General features: G+C 37.7%; 1 protein-coding gene across 1 annotated transcript in view; it reads left to right on the forward strand.

The window, feature by feature from the left end:
* LOC105499091 (nuclear pore associated protein 1) overlaps nucleotides 1-18,308 on the forward strand; it is a 564,120-nt gene that overhangs the window by 167,157 nt on the left and 378,655 nt on the right. Inside the window, exons 25-26 of the mRNA XM_071099379.1 lie at nucleotides 261-12,668; nucleotides 15,079-16,476. The gene's annotated coding sequence lies outside the window, so the exon portion shown is untranslated. The remainder of the gene's footprint in view (nucleotides 1-260; nucleotides 12,669-15,078; nucleotides 16,477-18,308) is intronic.

The following is an 18,308-nucleotide window of genomic DNA, read 5'->3' on the forward strand; positions in this document are numbered from 1 at the left end:
ATTTTATAATATAGTGAGTTCATCAGGCACATGTATGAAAATTGTATAGTAAAGGTAGGTTTGTGTCCACTTGGTTGGTTCATTCGACTTAGACACATCATTTACTTTATCTCAAATGGTTATTTTTTAAGCCTTGGTTTTGTACAACATGTAAAGGCGTCAGTCTTTGTGCAATAGTAAGTCTTCATTCAAGTAACTTTTCTTTCTGTCTCTGCCTTTGTTTCTGCATTGCTCCTGTACTTCTGCGAACTGTATTTCAGTGAGTAATGATGACAATGACAGCCATGCCGTCTCCCATTCTTACCACCGGATGTGAAGAAATTCTAGATGCAATCCAGCCAATCTGTACTCGACTCTCAGTTCCATCTTCTCAACTCACAGTGTCTTCCAAAGTCCATGCCACACCACAGCCTGGAAAATCTCCCAAAGCAGTGTCTTGAGGCAATGGTAGAGCTCATGTCACAGCATGGTATATCTCAGGTATCACTGTCCTTCCCTGTTTGATATAGTCTCTCTTACAAACCATTGTTCCATACACTTTGCCCCTTTTGTGGTTGTGTATACATGTGGTATGGCATGTCTTAACCTCACAGTGAGGGTATTAGCATAGAGTTTTGGGTATCTAGAGGTGTGGATCATTGGGAAGCATCTTAGAACCTACCTGCCACATCAGGTCCTGTCTAATCTGTATCAGTTTCTGGGTCTTCACTTATTTTCTTGACCTTGATCCTAGTGAAAAGAACTTGTCAGGTGTTCCATAGGATGTATCACAATATGGATTTGTTATATTTTTTCATCATTTGACTAAGATTAAACATTAATTTATTCACATATTTATCTAATGTTGAAGACAAAAATCCTGAACAATATATTATTTAGAAATACAAATTTAGAAAATAATAAAGAAGAATGAGGCTGAGCACGGTGGCTCATGCCTATAATCCCAGCAATTTGGGAAGCTGAGGTGGGTGGATCACTTGAGGCCAGGAGTTTGAGCCCAGCCTAACTAACATGATGAAACCCCATCTCTACTAAAAATACAAAAATTAGCCGGGTGTGGTGGTGCACACCTGAACGTTTCTTATATTCTGGGTAATAGTCTCCTAACAGTTATATGACTTGGGAATATCTTCTTCCATTATTTCAGTTGTCTTGATGGTACACTTTGCATCTTAAAAGGTATTGATCCACGTGAGGTTCAATGCATCTATTTTTTTTTCTGTCACTTGCACTTTTGTGTCACATGTTAGAATCCATTGTTTCACATAAGGCCATGAAAATCTATTCCTGTGTTCTCTTCTGTGGGATTTTTAGTTTTAGCTCTTACAGCTAGCCACGTATTCTATTTTGAGTCAAATACATATATGGTACAGGAAGGAGTTAAACTTCCATGTGGATATCCCTTTCTCCCAGCAACATTTGTTGAAAAACTATTTTTTCCTCTTGAATCAAATTTTAAACCTTGGAAATAAGTTTGGCCTATATATAAAGATTGATTTTGGTGTGCTCAACTCTATTCTATTGGCTTGTATGCCTTTCCTTACGTTATGTGAGTTTTGCGTGGATGCTCTTTGTAGGTTTAGCAAGTTTTCTTCTATGCCTAACTTTCCCAGAGCTTTTATCATGAATGGCTTTGGAATTTGTCAAATACCTATTCTGCATCTTTAGAGGTGACCATGAGTCTTTTTTAAAAAATTCTATTACTATAGTTTATAACACCAGTTCTTTTTGTATGTTTAACCAAACTTACATTGCAAGGATAAATCGTTTTGCTTTTAGTGTATAATCCTTTTTATATGTTACTAGTTAATTTTGATAGTACTTCCTTGATACATTTTACCTATTTCATATTGGTCTGTAATTTTTCTTTCTGGAAATGTCTTTGTCTAGCTGTGGTGTCAGGAAACACTGTTTTCATACAGTGCGTTGGGAAAGGTTCTCTACTCGTCTGATTTTATTGATTGTTATTAATGCTGAAAGGGTTTGAATAACACACCAGTGAAGTCATCTTCACCTGGACAGAAACTGAATCCTTACAAGAATTCTAGGAGCTTGGAAGGGGATCCTTTGCCAGGTGAGCCTTCCCTTGAACTCTCTACCAGGATTCTGACCCAGAGAAACTGTAAGTACTATGTAGGGCTGGGTTTGAAAGTCTAAACTCTGTAGTCATATGTTATACAACAACCAATCGGTAATATTCCTGACAGTAAATGTAATGTGGTATCTTCGATTAGATCGTTGAACAGAAAAATGACATTAGTGGAAAACCTGGTAAAATATGAAGAAAATCTATTTCAGTTAATAGTTTTGTACCACTGTCAGTTTCTGAGTTTTCATAAATATGCTATGGTGATATAAGGTGTTCACATTTCAGGAAGCTGTAGAATATATGAAACTCTATTATCTTTACTACTTTCTGTAAAACTAAAACTATGATGAAAGCATTTCTTAAAATGTAATATTCAGATACCAAAAGATAAAACAACAATAACAGAGACAGATTTAAACCACTATAAAGCCACAGATCAGAGGATGAATGGAGATGTGGGGAGACTATGGCAAAGTAGCTTGCCTTATTATACCCCATTCCTACACAGGGCACCTGCTTCAGAAAGACACCGTCAGGCTCCAGGGACACTCATCCATATTCTTCTTCCAATCACACCATTATCCATTTATCAGTTCCTGTGTTCGTAACTACTTTTACAAGGAAAGATGCCTTTCTCACATATGTTAGAAGGCCCTGTTTGCAGGCACTTTCTGGCAGTGTCTTTGTAAGATCTCAGTATAAAGACATTTTAGAAGACATGACTTCCAGACATTAGAAGAGATGATTGAGAAGCACCAGTGATGGGGAACATATATATTTCTGCATTAAGCGTGTTTTCTTAGTACAGATTCCTTTTTTCCCCAAGTTTTGAAAGAATACGATGCCTTAAGCCTTTGAGAAAACACTGTGATAATTCAGTTTTCTTCATCATGTAGACTCCATCACGAATTTATGGGACCACACATTCTCTTGACACTCACGTCATGGATCTATATTGTCCTTTGGTACATTAATCTGTTCTCATGATGCTAATAAAGACATACTTAAGACTGGGTAATTTATAAAGGAAAGAGGTTTAATTGGCTCACAGTTTCACATGGTCAGGGAGGCCTCACCATCATGGCAGAAGGCGAATGAGGAGCAAAGTCACATCCTACATAGTGGCAGACAGGAGAACTTGTGCAGGGGAACTCCCATTTATAAAACCATCAAATCTTGTGAGACTTATTTACTACCATGAGAAGAGTATGGGGAAAACTGTTCCCATGATTCCATTTTCTTTACCTGCCCTGCCCTTGACACATGGGGATTATTACAATTTCAGGTGAGATTTGGGTGGGGACACAATGAAACCATTTCAAGTGACAAGCCCAAAAGCCACAGAGTAGACATTATCATGGAAGAAAGTTAACTAGATACGAAAGAAGTTTATAATCATGGAGCTGTAGGTTAATTCCTGCTAAAAAGATGTGGAAATGAACCTTTAGACATCAGATATATGAAGGTGAGGCATGTTAGTGATACAGAGTGTGTCGTGCAGAGGTGGAAATAGCCTAATAGAAAAAAGGAATGAATAGCAAGTACAACATATCCCAGCCCACCTTCCTGTGATGTAAGAGATAGACACAAGCTGAGTGCTGACTGCAAATGTGCTGGCTAAACAAAGATCCCCACAGCAGGGGGACTGTCCCCTCTTACCCAACACAGCTCCCTGTTCACAGGCCACACCACTTTATAGAGGAGCACCAGGGATGTTCCGGAAGCCATGCCCACAAAGCATACTGAGCCATGGGACTGCATACTACGCTCCCAAGGACATCTGCAAAGTCAAGACTCTTGCGTTTTCAGACCGTGATCATGGGCTACATTCTCCACACCATATTCATAGCTTCAGCGAGAAAACAAACTCCTGGGTCCTGGAGACCTAGAGTGAGAGACACAGCTGACCTTGACCATATTTCTCACTTCTGAGAAGTTTGTAGCAGTAATTCAGGTGCTATTATTTGGGGCATTTATAATTCAGTAAACCTTCTTACGCCTCTAATCTTACAGTTCACCTCATAGGAAAGGACAGTTTCATTTAAATTGGCGATCTTAAGTCATGGAGGTTTGCTCTTTTTATTTCATTATAACAGGAGTTTCTATAAAGTAAGTGACTTGTACAATCCCATTTTCCTCTTCATTTCAATGCACACATCTGGTCTATTATGATGTGTACTGTGAAGATCATCCATGACTAAATTCTTGAGGAAAAAAAAAATCACCAACTGGCAGGCCAGGAAGGAGAGAGAAGTAGATTGTAGAAGGACAGACTCATCTCTAGGTGGCAAGAGGGTCGATGAGCTCTGAGTGCTCAGGGTTAAGACTGGAAAAGTGATAGACATGAAACTCTGCTACCATGATGTCCCGGGCACAGAGGACACAGTGCTGAGCACTAAGCTGGCAAACATTACTATGGTAGCCTGGAAAATAGGATTTGTACTGAGTCTGGATTGGCCACCAGAATTCTCAGAAAGATGCCACTGAAAACACCCCATCATCTGACCATGTCCTTAGGCAAGAACCCAACGCTGTCTCCGCCCTCTAGTCTGAATAAAGGGTGTATGACTCCTCTACTGGAGATTAGGGCTTCCTGTTCACTCAATTGAGCCCTAGTAGAAGCTGAAACTCTCAGTGCCAATATGCTCAACATTCTAAATTATACACTATGTTGGCCGGGCGCGGTGGCTCAAGCCTGTAATCCCAGCACTTTGGGAGGCCGAGACGGGCGGATCACGAGGTCAGGAGATCAAGACCATCCTGGCTAACACCGTGAAACCCCGTCTCTACTAAAAAAAAAAAATACAAAAAACTAGCCGGGCGAGGTGGCAGGCGCCTGTAGTCCCAGCTACTCGGGAGGCTGAGGCAGGAGAATGGTGTAAACTCGGGCGGCGGAGCTTGCAGTGAGCTGAGATCCGGCCACTGCACTCCAGCTTGGGCGACAGAGCGAGACTCCGTCTCAAAAAAATAAATAAATAAATAAATAAATTATACACTATGTGAGTTTCTTCTTCATTCAGTGCACTCTTTGGGGAACACCAAAGCCTGTTTCATTTTCTAAGTATCAGCAAGTGGAGCTGACGAGTAACAAGTGATCAGAGCAAAGCATTCCATGAAAACCACAATGCACGTGCATCTCCATTCCCTGCTTACAGTCAGATTCACAAGACCCTCATTCATGGGATGGGAAGGATAAAAAGGGAGGGAAAAGAGATAAATATGTAGTTGTTCTGGATGAAGAATCGGATTTGGAAAGCAACTTAGAATAATCTCTGCTTATATTTCTAAGATTAAGGAAAAAAGTCTCAAGATAACAGAATTTTCTGTCTTCAGAGAGCTGCACTCTGCTGCAAACTTTCAAGTAACACTTTACCATTTCTGTCTTCTTTCTCCATGGGATCTTTGAGCCATGATTTATAAAATCACCTCTACATCATGTGTTTTTGTTATGTCTAATTACCTCTTGAAGTCTTTCTAGGGACAGTGACTATAAGTTATCACCCTGCCCAACAGGACTCCAGGAAACTGGGTCCTGGATGTTTACAGTGTGCCTCTCAATGGGATACTTATTTATCCTGTTGGATACCCTGAAGCATGTCTTTGACGCAGCATCCTTCTCACAGGAAATTTGTTTACACTGTCAGACACTCTTGTGGCACTTGTCGGACCTGTGTCCACTCCATTCCCACCAAGGTAGCCACTGTCTAGGAGAGCTCTGAGTTGGCAAAAAGTTGAGTTCACATGTGCTGGTCACATGAGACACGAGGAAGCAACTTAACAAAGCAAAGTTATTTCTTGCAGGTGAGGATCACTGGGCACCGTTGTAGGGTCTAACTGACACATTCGGTCTTCTCCAGTCTGCAAGTTTCATAGTCTCCACTTATTTTTCTTGACCTTGACCCTTTTGAAATGTACAGGTCAGATATTTTGTATTTGTAAGATGTCCCACAATATGGATTTGTCTCATGATTTGTCATGATTAAACTAGGGACATGTATACATTAAACACCTGTCATCTAAGTTTGAAGACAAGAAGAACTAAACATTATGGATATTAGAAATATAAACAGAGATAATACAACAAACACAAATTAGACGATAACAAATAATTTCACAGTCATAGCGACCTTCAGTGATTAAGGAAGATGATTAAGCCCAGGAGTTCCATTAACGGCCATGAACACATTGCTCGTGTTCTATTTTATAAGGTCAGCAGTGACTTTAAATAAAAAGAAGCCTTATACATTTAAGAATCGTTTGGGGTTTACAGAATTGTTTTAAATGTAGTACATAGATTTTCCATATATCCCACTACAGTTGTTCTTTTTATTAACTTCTTAATGTAGGACATTTGTCGCAGTTAACTAATTTTAAACAGTAGAATGAACTACTCTTCATACTTTATTCAGATTTTCTTATGTTTCACTTAATGTCTAATTTCTATTCCAGGATCTCACCCAGGATACCTCAGCACAGTTAGCTATCATGTCTCCTTAGACTTCTCTGAGTGTCACAGTTTCTTAGATTTTTCTAGTTTTTGATTACATTGACATTCCTAATGTGGGATTTCTCTGAGGTTTTTTCCATGATAAGACTAGATTTGTGGGTTTAGGAGAGGAAGATGACAGAGGAAAGCTGCCATTCTCCTCACATCATACCAAGGACACAGGCTCTCAACAGGCTTTATCATTATTAATGTTAATTTGATCACCTAGTCATTTTTATCAATATATCACACACTGTGAAATTATTATTATTTTTCCTTTTCCCCATAGAATGTTTCAGAACAAAGTCACTAACACAACACGCATTTGAGCAGTGGGGAGTCATGGGCCAAGCAAGATGGTTCACGCCTGTAATCCCAGCAGTGTGAGAGGCTGAGGCAGGTGGATCACCTGAGGTCAGGAGTTCGAGACCAGCCTGGCCAACATGGCGAAACCTCTAAAGATACAAAAATTAGCTAGGCACAGTGCATGTGCCTGTACTCCCAGCTACTTGGGAGGTTGAGGCAGGAGAATCACTTGAACCTGGAAGGCAGAGGTTGAGGTGAGCTGAGATCACGCCACTGCACTCCAGCCTGGGCAACAGAGCGAGACTCCAGATTCCATCTCAAAAAAAAAAAGTGGGGATTCATGATCCACCTTCTTATAGGCAGAATGTATACAAATTTATTTGAACCCTCAACCATAAACATGTCTATTCTATTACATATTTATTCATTTATACATAAATTATATAATCATCTAAACACGGATATTAATTTTATACTTTACAGATGCTAATTTATTTGATTGTTCAAATTGTTGCATGGTTGGGTATTGGAAGGTTTTTTAGTTGTCCGTGGTATAGTTTTGAAATACCCACATAATTAAGGTTCAGTGTTGTATGGTTGGTTGGTTTTGTTGTTGTTCAGCATTTTCTTTTATTTAACCACTACTAGGTCTTCCAGGCTAACTCTGTATTTAATTGTGCTCCAGGCTAACTGTATAATTGTGTAATTTCTGCTAATGTTACCAATACCATATGATCTAATCCAGCAACACATGAATGATGTGTGTAGTCTCTTACTCTCCCTGTGAAGAAGTTGATGCTGGTCTCTTAATCATACTGCCTGAACATACATGCACAGTGGTTTCAGAACAGGTAACTTATACCCCAATGGGAAACAATTTTACCAAGTAAAGTACAGCACTTAGGTATAAATACTTTGGCTTTTAGCCTCGGCATGTCCACTTATTACCCAAATTACTTAGACCCATTGCTTTCCCCCACTTTCTTTAGTGAGGTTATTCCATAAATTCATTACATAGTTATATTACTTTTGGGGATATTCCTCCTTGGGAACCCTTTACCTACTAAGTAAGGTTTTTAAATTTGCATAATTTAGTACACTCTTTGTGTTATAAAGTTCTTCAGGATTCAGAAAACATTATTATGTATCCACCAATACAGTATCAGAGAGAGTGATTTCACTGCCCCAAAGAAACCTCCTGTATTTCACTGATTCCACCTTTCTCTCTCGCAAGCCCCCCCTTACCACCAGACTCTTTGCTATCACTCTACTTTTTTCCTTTTCTAGAGAGTCATATAGGTAGAATTACATAGTATTTTGCCTTTTCCAACTTGTATTTTTTCACATAGCAATATACCTTATAGATTTTTGAAGTATATATCATGTTTTTTAGACTTTGCATCCCCTATTGTTGCAGGACAGGTGAGCCCCAAATTTGGGGCTTCAAGTGGCAGGGTTCTTGGCCATGCCCAGGAAAGTATTTACGGGCAAGCCAGTGGTGATAGATGGCAGTCTTTTATTGAACAGTACTGCTCCTTTAAGAGCAGGGCTAACTCATAGGCGTTGCATCAGTTGGTAACCTCTGGGCTCTTATCAACTATCCTTACACTAAGGTAAAACTACTTTCAATTACATGGAAGTTGAGGGGTGGACCAATGAAACTTAATGGGCAGGTGATTCAGAACTTTCCAGGACAGGAGCAGTAACTTCTGGGTTGTTGCCATGGAAAGAGGTGGTAAATTCCTGGTTGTTGGCATGGAATTTGTAAACAGTCATGGCGCTGGAGGGAATGTCTCATGCCGGTGAGCAGTGAGGACAACCAGGGATCCCTTTGTCTTCTTTTGCCGGTTTCTTGACTAGATGCTGTCTGGACCAGATCTCATTTTGATCAGCAGGATTGTGACTAGGAAACAACTTGCCGGTCTCCTGCCTCATAATGGCAGAAGGCATTGAGTGTCTCTTCGTGTGATTCGGATGTGCCTGTAGCTTTTATGGAGAATTGGGTATTTGAATAATTTCCATTTTTGATTGAGATATATGCCTTTTTATTTTTGAGCTCTTAAGAAGTTGCCGTATATTATTAACAATAGACCATTATCACCTATAAAACTTGCAAATACTTGCTTTTTAATTTAACTTAAGTTTCAGGGTACATGTGCACATTTGTTACTTAGGTAAACTTGTGTCATGGTGGTTTGTTGTAGCTTATTTCATCATCAATGTACTAAAGCCTAGTACCCATTAGTTATCTTTTCTGATCCTCTGTCGCCTCCCACCCTCTGATAAACCTCAGTGTGTGTTGTTCCCCACTGTGTGTTTATATGTTCTTGTCATTTACCTCCCACTTATAAGGGAAAAAACATGGTATTTGGTTTTCTGTTCCTGCATTAGTTTGCTAAGGATAGTAGCCTCCAGCTCCATCCATTTTCGTGTAAAAGACATGATATGTTTTCTGGCTGTGTAGTATTCCATGTTGTGTATGTTCCACATTTTCTTTATGCAGTCCACCATTGATGGGCATTTAGGTTGATTCCACATTCTTGCTATTGTGAATAGTGCTGCAATGAACCTATGCATGCGTGTGTCTTCTTCGCAGGGCACTTTTTATCGCTCAGTAATGGGATTGCTGGGTTAAATGATGTTTCTGTTTTTAGGTCTTCTTGTAGTCTCCACACTGCCTTCCACAATGGTTGAACTAATTTAGACATCCACCAACGGTGTTTAAGTAATTCCTTTGTTCCACAACCCTGCCAGTATCTATTTCTCGACTATTTAATAATAGCCATTCTGACTGGTGTTAGATGGTATCACATTGTGATTTTTAATTGCATTTCTTTCAGGATCGGTGAGGTTGAGCTTTTCTTCATATGATTGTTAGCCACATATATATCTTCTGTTGAAAGTGTCTGTTCATGTCCTTTGCCCTCTTTTTTTATGGAGTTGGTTTTTTTTTCTTGAACATTTGTTTAAGTTCTTTATAGATGCTGCATATTAGACTTCGGTCATATGCATAGGTTGCAAAACTTTTCTCCCATTCTGTAGGTTGTCTGTTCATTCTGTAGATAGCTTTCTTTTGCTGTGCAGAAGCCCTTAAGTTTAATTAGGTTTCATTTGCCAATTTTTGCTTTTGTTTGCAAATATTTGCTCCCATTCTTTGGGTGTCTTTATTTTTGTTGGTGCAGTGTGAATCACAAAAGTTTCACATTCTAATGACGTTTAATATGCCTGATTCTTCTTCTTGCCTTTTGCTTTTGGCATCATATCTTAGAAAAGATTGTTTAACCTAAGACCACAAAGATGTATTCCTCTGTTATTTCCTACATTTTGGGCCTGTTTAGCTATTATATATAGATATATGATCCTTTTGAGTCACTTACATTTTCAGTGTGAGGCAGGAGTTCGACTTGCATGGAATATGCACTTGCTTAGAAATATTTTATTAAAAATATTTATCCATATATAATTTATTTGGTGACATTATAAAATTATTTCACTATAAATGTATGTATTCATTTTTGAGCATTATATTCTATTACATTGATCAACATCTATATTCTTATACTAGCAGCATAAATCTTGATTACTATTACTTTGCAGTGAGTTTTGAAGTCAGGAAGTATATATCTCCCAGGCCAACCTTTTTTTCTCCTTTCTGAAAATAATTTAGGCTACTCTGGGTCTATTGCATTATATATGAACTTTAGATAAGCTTTGTGATTTTAGAGGAAGGAAGTGTCACCTGGGATTTTGATAGAGGTTGCATTAAATCTATAGATCCATTTGGAAAATATTGTCAGCCTAACAACATTAACATTTATAAGCAATGAATAGTCAAATTTTTTTTCCATTTTTTTCAAAATGTTTTCTATAGTTTTTGTGTATATATCTAATACTTAATTTGATAAACTTATTTTTGATGTCATCTCAAATGGAACATTCTGAGATTTTTGTTTTAGATTATTAATTGCTAGCATATAGAAATTCAGAGGATTTTATATCTTCACCTTGTATACTGCAAGTTTGTTGAACTCATTTCTAAATTCTAAACATACTTGATTAGAGCCCTTTAGAAGTTTTATACATAAAATCAGGTCATATGCCAACAGACAGAGTTTGACTTCCTTTCCATCCTGGAAGCCTCATATTTATTTTTCTAGACTAACTGCCATGTCTGTATCCTCTAGTACAATGTTGAAAACAAGTGTCAAGAGTGGAAATCCGTGTCTTGTTTCTAATCTTGGAGAAATTAGTGAATGTTTCAGATAACTTATGATGATACAGTAGTTTCTCATGGATCCCCTTTAAAAGGGAGACAGTTCCCTTAACTGCCTCATTTGCTGCATATTTTTCTCATACATAGTTGGAGAATTCTCAATTGCCTGTGCATCTTCTGAGATGATTGTGTGGTTTTTGTTCTTTAGTATATGAATACAGTGCATAGCACTAGTTGTATGTTAAACCACATTTTGCTTTCCTGAGGTAAATACCCTTGATATAGTATACAATACTTTTTACATGTTTCTGGTTTGTTTTACTAAAATTTCCTTGATGATTTTTGCCCCTGTATTCATAAGGTATATTGTTCTTCATTTTCCCTATTTGAAATGTCTTTGTCTGGCTGCGGTATCAGGGTAAATTAACTCAGTATACAATGGGAAATCATGTTTTCTCCACTTTTTTGGAATAATTTGTAATAAATTAGTATTAATATTTTTAAATGATTACAATAATTCACTGATGAATTCTTGTTGCGGTCAGAGAGCTTAATCCTAAGAATAGTTACATGAAGTTGGAAGGAGACCCTTCCCCAGCTGAGCCTTAGCCTGGGCCATCACCTACATCTGGACTGAAGACCCAGAGAAGCTGTGAGTAATATGTGTGTGGTTTTGAACCACTAAGATTTATAGTAGTCTATTATGCACCAAGTCTTAAGTAATATACCTGACAATAATTGCAATGTGGTATTCTAGATTAGGTCTTGGAACAGATAAATGTATCATTATTAGAAATTCTGGTAAAATATGAAGGAAGTCTGTAGATCAGTTAATAGTTTTGAAACACAGTGAAATTCTTAGTTTTCATGAATATACTATATAGTTGTAATAGTAATATTTTAGTTAGCTGAAGGGTATATGAAACTGTATGTTCTACCTGTGTATCTTTTTGTAAATCTGCAATTATTTCAAAATAAATTTGTTTTCTAAAATTATTATATCTTTAAAAAGAAAACAAAGACATAAGCAAAAATCTGTGTCTTCCAGAGATGAGTGGGTACATAGGAAGAGAATAGAAAATGAGCATTTTTTATCTAGTCGCCTTTCCAAACCCAGGTGCACCTGCTTCGGGAAGGCACCATCAAGCTCTACGGACTGTCATCCTTTTTCTCCTTCTCTGTTACCCAGTCACCAGTTGGAGTGTCAGCAACCACTAATTCAAAAAAAGCTGCCTTTCCTTCACATATCCAGAAAGCCCCATGTGCAGACATCATTGAGCAGTGTATATTCAGGATCCCATTGAAGCATTTTTGGGAGATATGACTCAGATATTAGAAGCCAAGAATTAGAAATTTCAGTGACAGGGAACATAAATCATATTTCTGCATTCAGGATAGTGTTTTCTTGGTACAGGGATTTCTTCTTCAAGTAATCGAAAGACAACTGTACCTTCAAACCTTTCAGAAAAATATGTCCTAATTTAGTTCTTTTCATTCTACAGACTCCATCAGGAATTGTTTGGGACCATGCATTCTGTTGCCCACTGCCAACCCGAAAGCCAGCAAGGTAGCAGGTAAGCAGAGTACAACAAACGTTTCTTACAAATGGGTTTAGGCCAGACCCTACTTACAGAGACCTGGATATGAATCTTTTACACAACAGATTTTTTGCAGTTGGATGCTAGTGAGTGGAGAAAGCAGATGACAAAGTGCTGAGCAGCGAGTCCCCAGACACACTCTAACTGCATGGAAGATGGGATTTCCCACAATACCTTAAACCAACAGTTCCTTAGAGGCTGGCCTGGACATCACAATTCTAAAAGAGATGCCATTTAAAAGAAACCAAATTCTAGACCAGATCATGAGGCAAATACCCAACACTTGGACTCCACACTCTAACCTGATTAGAAGTTGGAGTTCAGTGGAAGAATGTCTTGGATATTTGAGAACATGACTTTATGTGTATTTAATTTAGCCTTGCTGGAATTTAAAACTGTAGGGGAAAATTCAGTCAACCTCCTAAATTCTGTGAGTTTTTGTTTTTGTATGTGAGTTTCTGCATACACATAAAGAAACTCCCATCGTTTAGGAGGTTGACTGAATTTTGGGTATACAGAAATTCATACTTTATGTGTTTCTTCTTCTATCAGTGTATTCCTGAGGGAACACCAAAACCAGTCCCCAAATCCAAGTACCCAAATTAGGGTTGACCAGAGTAGCAAGGGGACGGATTAAAACATTTTATAAAGACCATTATGCATCTACGTCTGCAGTGACTAATTATAAAGTGATTTCTATGATCTCCAGCCATATGGTTAAAACGGCAAATGGGAATGAAGAAAAAAGAGTTACGTAAATATTATACCTGAAAAAATGGAGTTTATAATAAAGCTTACAAGGATCATTGGTCATATTCCTAAGACTGCAGTGGAAAGTTTCAAGATACAGCTTTTTCTAGGTCTTTAGAAAGGTATCAGTCCAGTGAATTTTTCAAGTAACTCTTTATAATTGCCATCTTCTTCCTCAGTGGATTTCTTAAACCACAGTTCATAAAACTACATTTCCATGCATAATATAAGAATTCTAGTGTTCCACTAGTAAATCTAATGTGTCTAATAGCTACGTAGAATGTAAATGCACTTGGTGAACTTATGTGATAATATTTAAGCATATTCCTTCAATAACAGGTAAGAATACAGTTGATGAGCCCCCATAATCTAACACTGAGAAATTGGCAGTCACAGAGGACAGTGTATTCCACTCATTGTAGAGGGCACATTTTCACGTTTATGAAACACAGGTGCACCTTAAATTTGACAGTGTAAAACACTATTGACGAGAAGGCAACCATAATGTTATTGTCCTCATTTACATATACATGAGCTTGGTCTGTAAACCTTCCATTGACATTTTCAGGTCATATCATTAACATCATATCTTGCATAAGGGGTTTCAGAAGGTTGGAAAGATAAACTCAGGAGCAACATAGGAATCTCACAAGAAGTGCAGCATCACCAAGCTTCAGATTAGCACAGGTCATAATAATATGGGGAAAATTATGGGCAAGATGAATTGACGAGTGATTCAGGAGAGTTACATCTGAATGAGAGAAAATTTAGGAAAACCTTTTCAATGTGGTTTTCTTGTTTGTTCCATCCCATGTAATCATAGGAATGACAAAAGACAAATATCCACATGTATGCACATTGAAAATAGTTTTTCCAGTAATTATAATGTATTTATATTATTACTATGTGATTTATTTATAAGTGATAAAAGTATTAGTTTCTTCGTTTGTTAGTGGTTTTGTTCTTCCATTCTGGTGTATGAAGTAATGACCTGTTACAATTGACACGAACGATATATCTCACAATTTATTAGAAAATTAATTTTTAGGGGTTTGTATAGGCTTGATAATATACTGCATGCTTTATATGATATCATTTCCTACAGTGCACACTGACGTCTCAAGAAGTTAGCACGATTTTCACTCCTGTGCTCCATTTTGGAGTCTTAGCTTTCTGTAGGAAAGGTATAAAGGACCCTTGAGTTTGATACTGTCTGCCCCCGTCTTTGCTCACTTCGACTGTGTAGAATGTGTCTTGTCTGACGTGCTAAATAATTTTCAGGTCTAGTTAGACAGCTCACCCTACCCTGTGACATGAAGATATTTTCCTAAATTGTGTTCTGAATACTCTATTATTTTTATATTTAAGCCTATGAACCAACTAGAATTGATTTTGTGTGTATGTGAGGTCAAAGGTCGTATCTTGGTTGTTCCCTGTGAATATTCAATTTCCTGGAACATTTTATTAAAAACTGATCTCTCCCCCATGCATCAATGTATAAATTAACTTTTATATATGTATATGTCTGCTTTCTAGCCATGTTTTTATTATTTAAGGTACTGGTTGTTTCTTCTATCTTTGTGCAAATTTCACAGTCTTATTATTATCTTTCTTTCTTTTTTTTTTTTTGATACAGAGTCTCACTCTGTCACCCAGGCTGGAGTGCTATGACGCAATCATGGATCACGGCAACCTCCGCCTCCTGGTTTCAAGCGATTCTTGTGCCTCAGCCTCTCGAGTAACTGGGATTATAGGTATGCGGCACCACACCTGGCTAATTATTTTGTATTTTTAGTAGAGATGGAGTTTCACCATATTGGCTAGGCTGGTCTTGAACTCCTGACCTCAGGTGATCTGCCCACCTCGGCCTCCCAAAGTGCTGGGTTTACAAGTGTGAGTCACCACACTCAGCCTACACTGTCTTATGATTAAGAGAGTCTATTTAGGACAATAATTTTCTCTCCAAAGATTCTTTTGTATTTTTTCTGTTTTAAGAGAGAGAGAGGATTTTGTCCTGTTGTCCAGCTAGGGTACAGTGACTCAATCGTAGAGGAGACTCTGTGTTTGAACTACTGGGATCAAATGATCCTCCCCTCTCAGCCTCCTGAATAGCTAGGACTACAGGCACAAGCCACCATGCCTGGTTAATTAATTTTTTTTTTTTGGTAGAGACCGGGTCTTCCTATGTTTCCCATGCTAGTGTAGAACTCTTAGCCACAAGCAATCCTCCCTGCTTTGTCTCCCAGGGTGCTAAGATTGCAGATGTAAGCCCACTGTGCCTGGCCCAGAGCCTCTTCTTTTAACCACAGTGCTTTTCCATAATGAAGTAAAAAATGTAACAACCTGCATGCCTTGCACCTACACCAGTACTTTCAGCTGTACCTTGAATAAAGCTGTAGGTTTAGAACTTTTTTAAAAAAAATTAAATGTTAATTTTTTTTTGAGACAGGATCTCGCTCTTACACCTGGGCTGGAGTGCAGTGGCAAGGTCTTGGCTCACTGGAGCCTCGACTTCTGGGCTCAAGCAGTCCTCCCACCTCACTTTCCCAAGTAGCTAGGACCACAGGTGTACAACTCTGCCCAGTTAAATTTTTTTTTGTATTTTTTGTAGAGATGGGGTTTCGTCTTGTTGCGTAGGCTGACCTCGAGCTCCTGAGTTCAAACAATCCGCCCATCTCAGCCTCCTGAGGTGCTGGGATTACAAGCATGAGCCACCGCACCTGGCTGGTTTAGAACTTAAATTGTTGCTGTAAACTCTTGAGTCTCTTAATATCCTTGTGAATCTTAGACAATCCCCCAACACCACTCCCCACTCTATGTATAAATACTTTCAACAACAGCCAGTAGTGTTGAAAACCTTGAGATGCAGCCATAGTAACCTCCTGCACTGGTGTAGACGACTCTGTGACAGGTTCCTTCTCCTCCAGACCGTGCCCACCAAAGTCAGAGCCACATGGGAGCCTCTGAGCTCAGAGCCACTGTATGGGGTCTCCATGTGCAAGGACAGCAGCTGCCTGACCTTTCTGTTGGTGAGGTGAGGAATTCAGTTTTGAATAAGGCTGAGTTTGTTCAATACTGATTTTGAAGGCTGACCAATGACACCTTAAGACTGTATTTCTTGCATTGTAATATTTATCCTGATTTTGATATGATTTGTTGTGCAAATGTGTTTAACACCTGAGTATAATATTTTTCTTTTTTTACTCTCATAAGCATCATCTAAAACCATATTTTAATTTTTGTGTTGTATATTTAAGGCGTTCCTCTGTTTTAAAAATGGATTCACAATTATTTTTCAATGAACACTTTTAATTATTTTAATCTTTTCTCATATTTCTCTTTCCTAAATTTAATGTGAATATCACTTTTATTAGAAAAGACTGATGTTACATGTTCTCTGCTTTTTGTTTTTCTGCAAATTTTCTCTGAAATATCTCTGGTTGAAAAGGAGAAGGACAGAAACTGTTCTGGAAGCCACAAGGCAAAATTGACTCAGATTCTTATGCTTAAAAAGATGTGTGAAACTTTCTGTTATATGGCTCAGTTTCTGTACATGAGAAAGGTTAACAAGGTATTGATTTGTGTAGCAGTATAGTAACACTTCACGTCTGATTACAAGGAGCAACCACTTCTTAATTGTGCAGGTGTGAACTTCATGATGTTGCCTTACTTTCTCCTTACACAAAGATTTAGACAATGGCTGGATTCCATAATTCCTTCTATCTGACTTCCATAAATGTATACATGACATGTCTTTGTACAGATCACCTATTCTATTAGATATTATTTTCTTATTTTTGATGAGTGCTTATTAAATTTGATTTTAGTTCTCAGAGATATAAAAAATACCACTTAGAGAATGTATATATTGAGTGCTGTAATCAGAAAATATTTAGAACTAAGGAAAATTACAGGAGCTGACAGGAAGCTGAAGGATAGAGTTTATCCCAGGCCACGTCAAAGGGAGAAAAAGCTTATAGCAGCAAGACAACAATTGAACATTTGAGATATGAATCTCAGGAGTTTTCAAAAGAAATCGATTATGGAATAGAAAATCAAACTTTCTTGTCATTTTATTAAGAGCAAATTGATACCTTAAGAAAATATTGGTTTAATATAGGGGACCATTCTTTAGAAAGACTATTATAAACAATTCCTTTTTAATTATACCTAACTTAATTACATACAAAATTCCTTTTATAAATTCCCCTTCACAAGCCTCCTCGTGACTTACATAGACCATCTGTCACATGCTTGGACTGTACACTTGTCCTATGGTACCTGTTCCTTTTTAAAATTTTTTTCAATTTTCTTTTTCTAGATTAACCTTGTAATAAGAACCTGTTTCTTAAATAACCAGTCATTTTCCTTTAGGAGAATAATTTACCATGCAAGATTCTTTCTCATATAAAATTACTCTTTTTTCTTGATAACTTTCCTTACCAAAAATGCATGCCCTTGTCTATATCTTTCTTCATATCTCTCTTCACCATATACTGCTTTCCTTTCTAGTTTGTTTCATAAATAACCTTTTCAAACTCATAATTTGAATCAACTTTTAAAAAACTTTTGAATTAGACAAAATAATTCTTTTTCTCAATAAGGACACCTCTTCTTTGGCACATTTTATAGAAACCTAGGATAAAAGAAATCCGGAACTATCAGATATTTGTATTGTATAGATGAGAAACATTTCACAATTTTTAGAACAGTTTTCTCTATATAATAACCCTTTCTTAATTGGAATTGACCCAGACATCCAGTAAGCATCCAAAATGATTTTAAGATTTTAAATTATACAAAAATTGCACTTAGAAACATTGATCTCATTGACGTGTACTCAGTTTTTCCATTTTAACAGTTTAC

The sequence above is a fragment of the Macaca nemestrina genome, chromosome 7 (genome assembly GCF_043159975.1).
Source record: "Macaca nemestrina isolate mMacNem1 chromosome 7, mMacNem.hap1, whole genome shotgun sequence".
In the NCBI taxonomy this organism is placed as follows: Eukaryota; Metazoa; Chordata; class Mammalia; order Primates; family Cercopithecidae; genus Macaca; species Macaca nemestrina.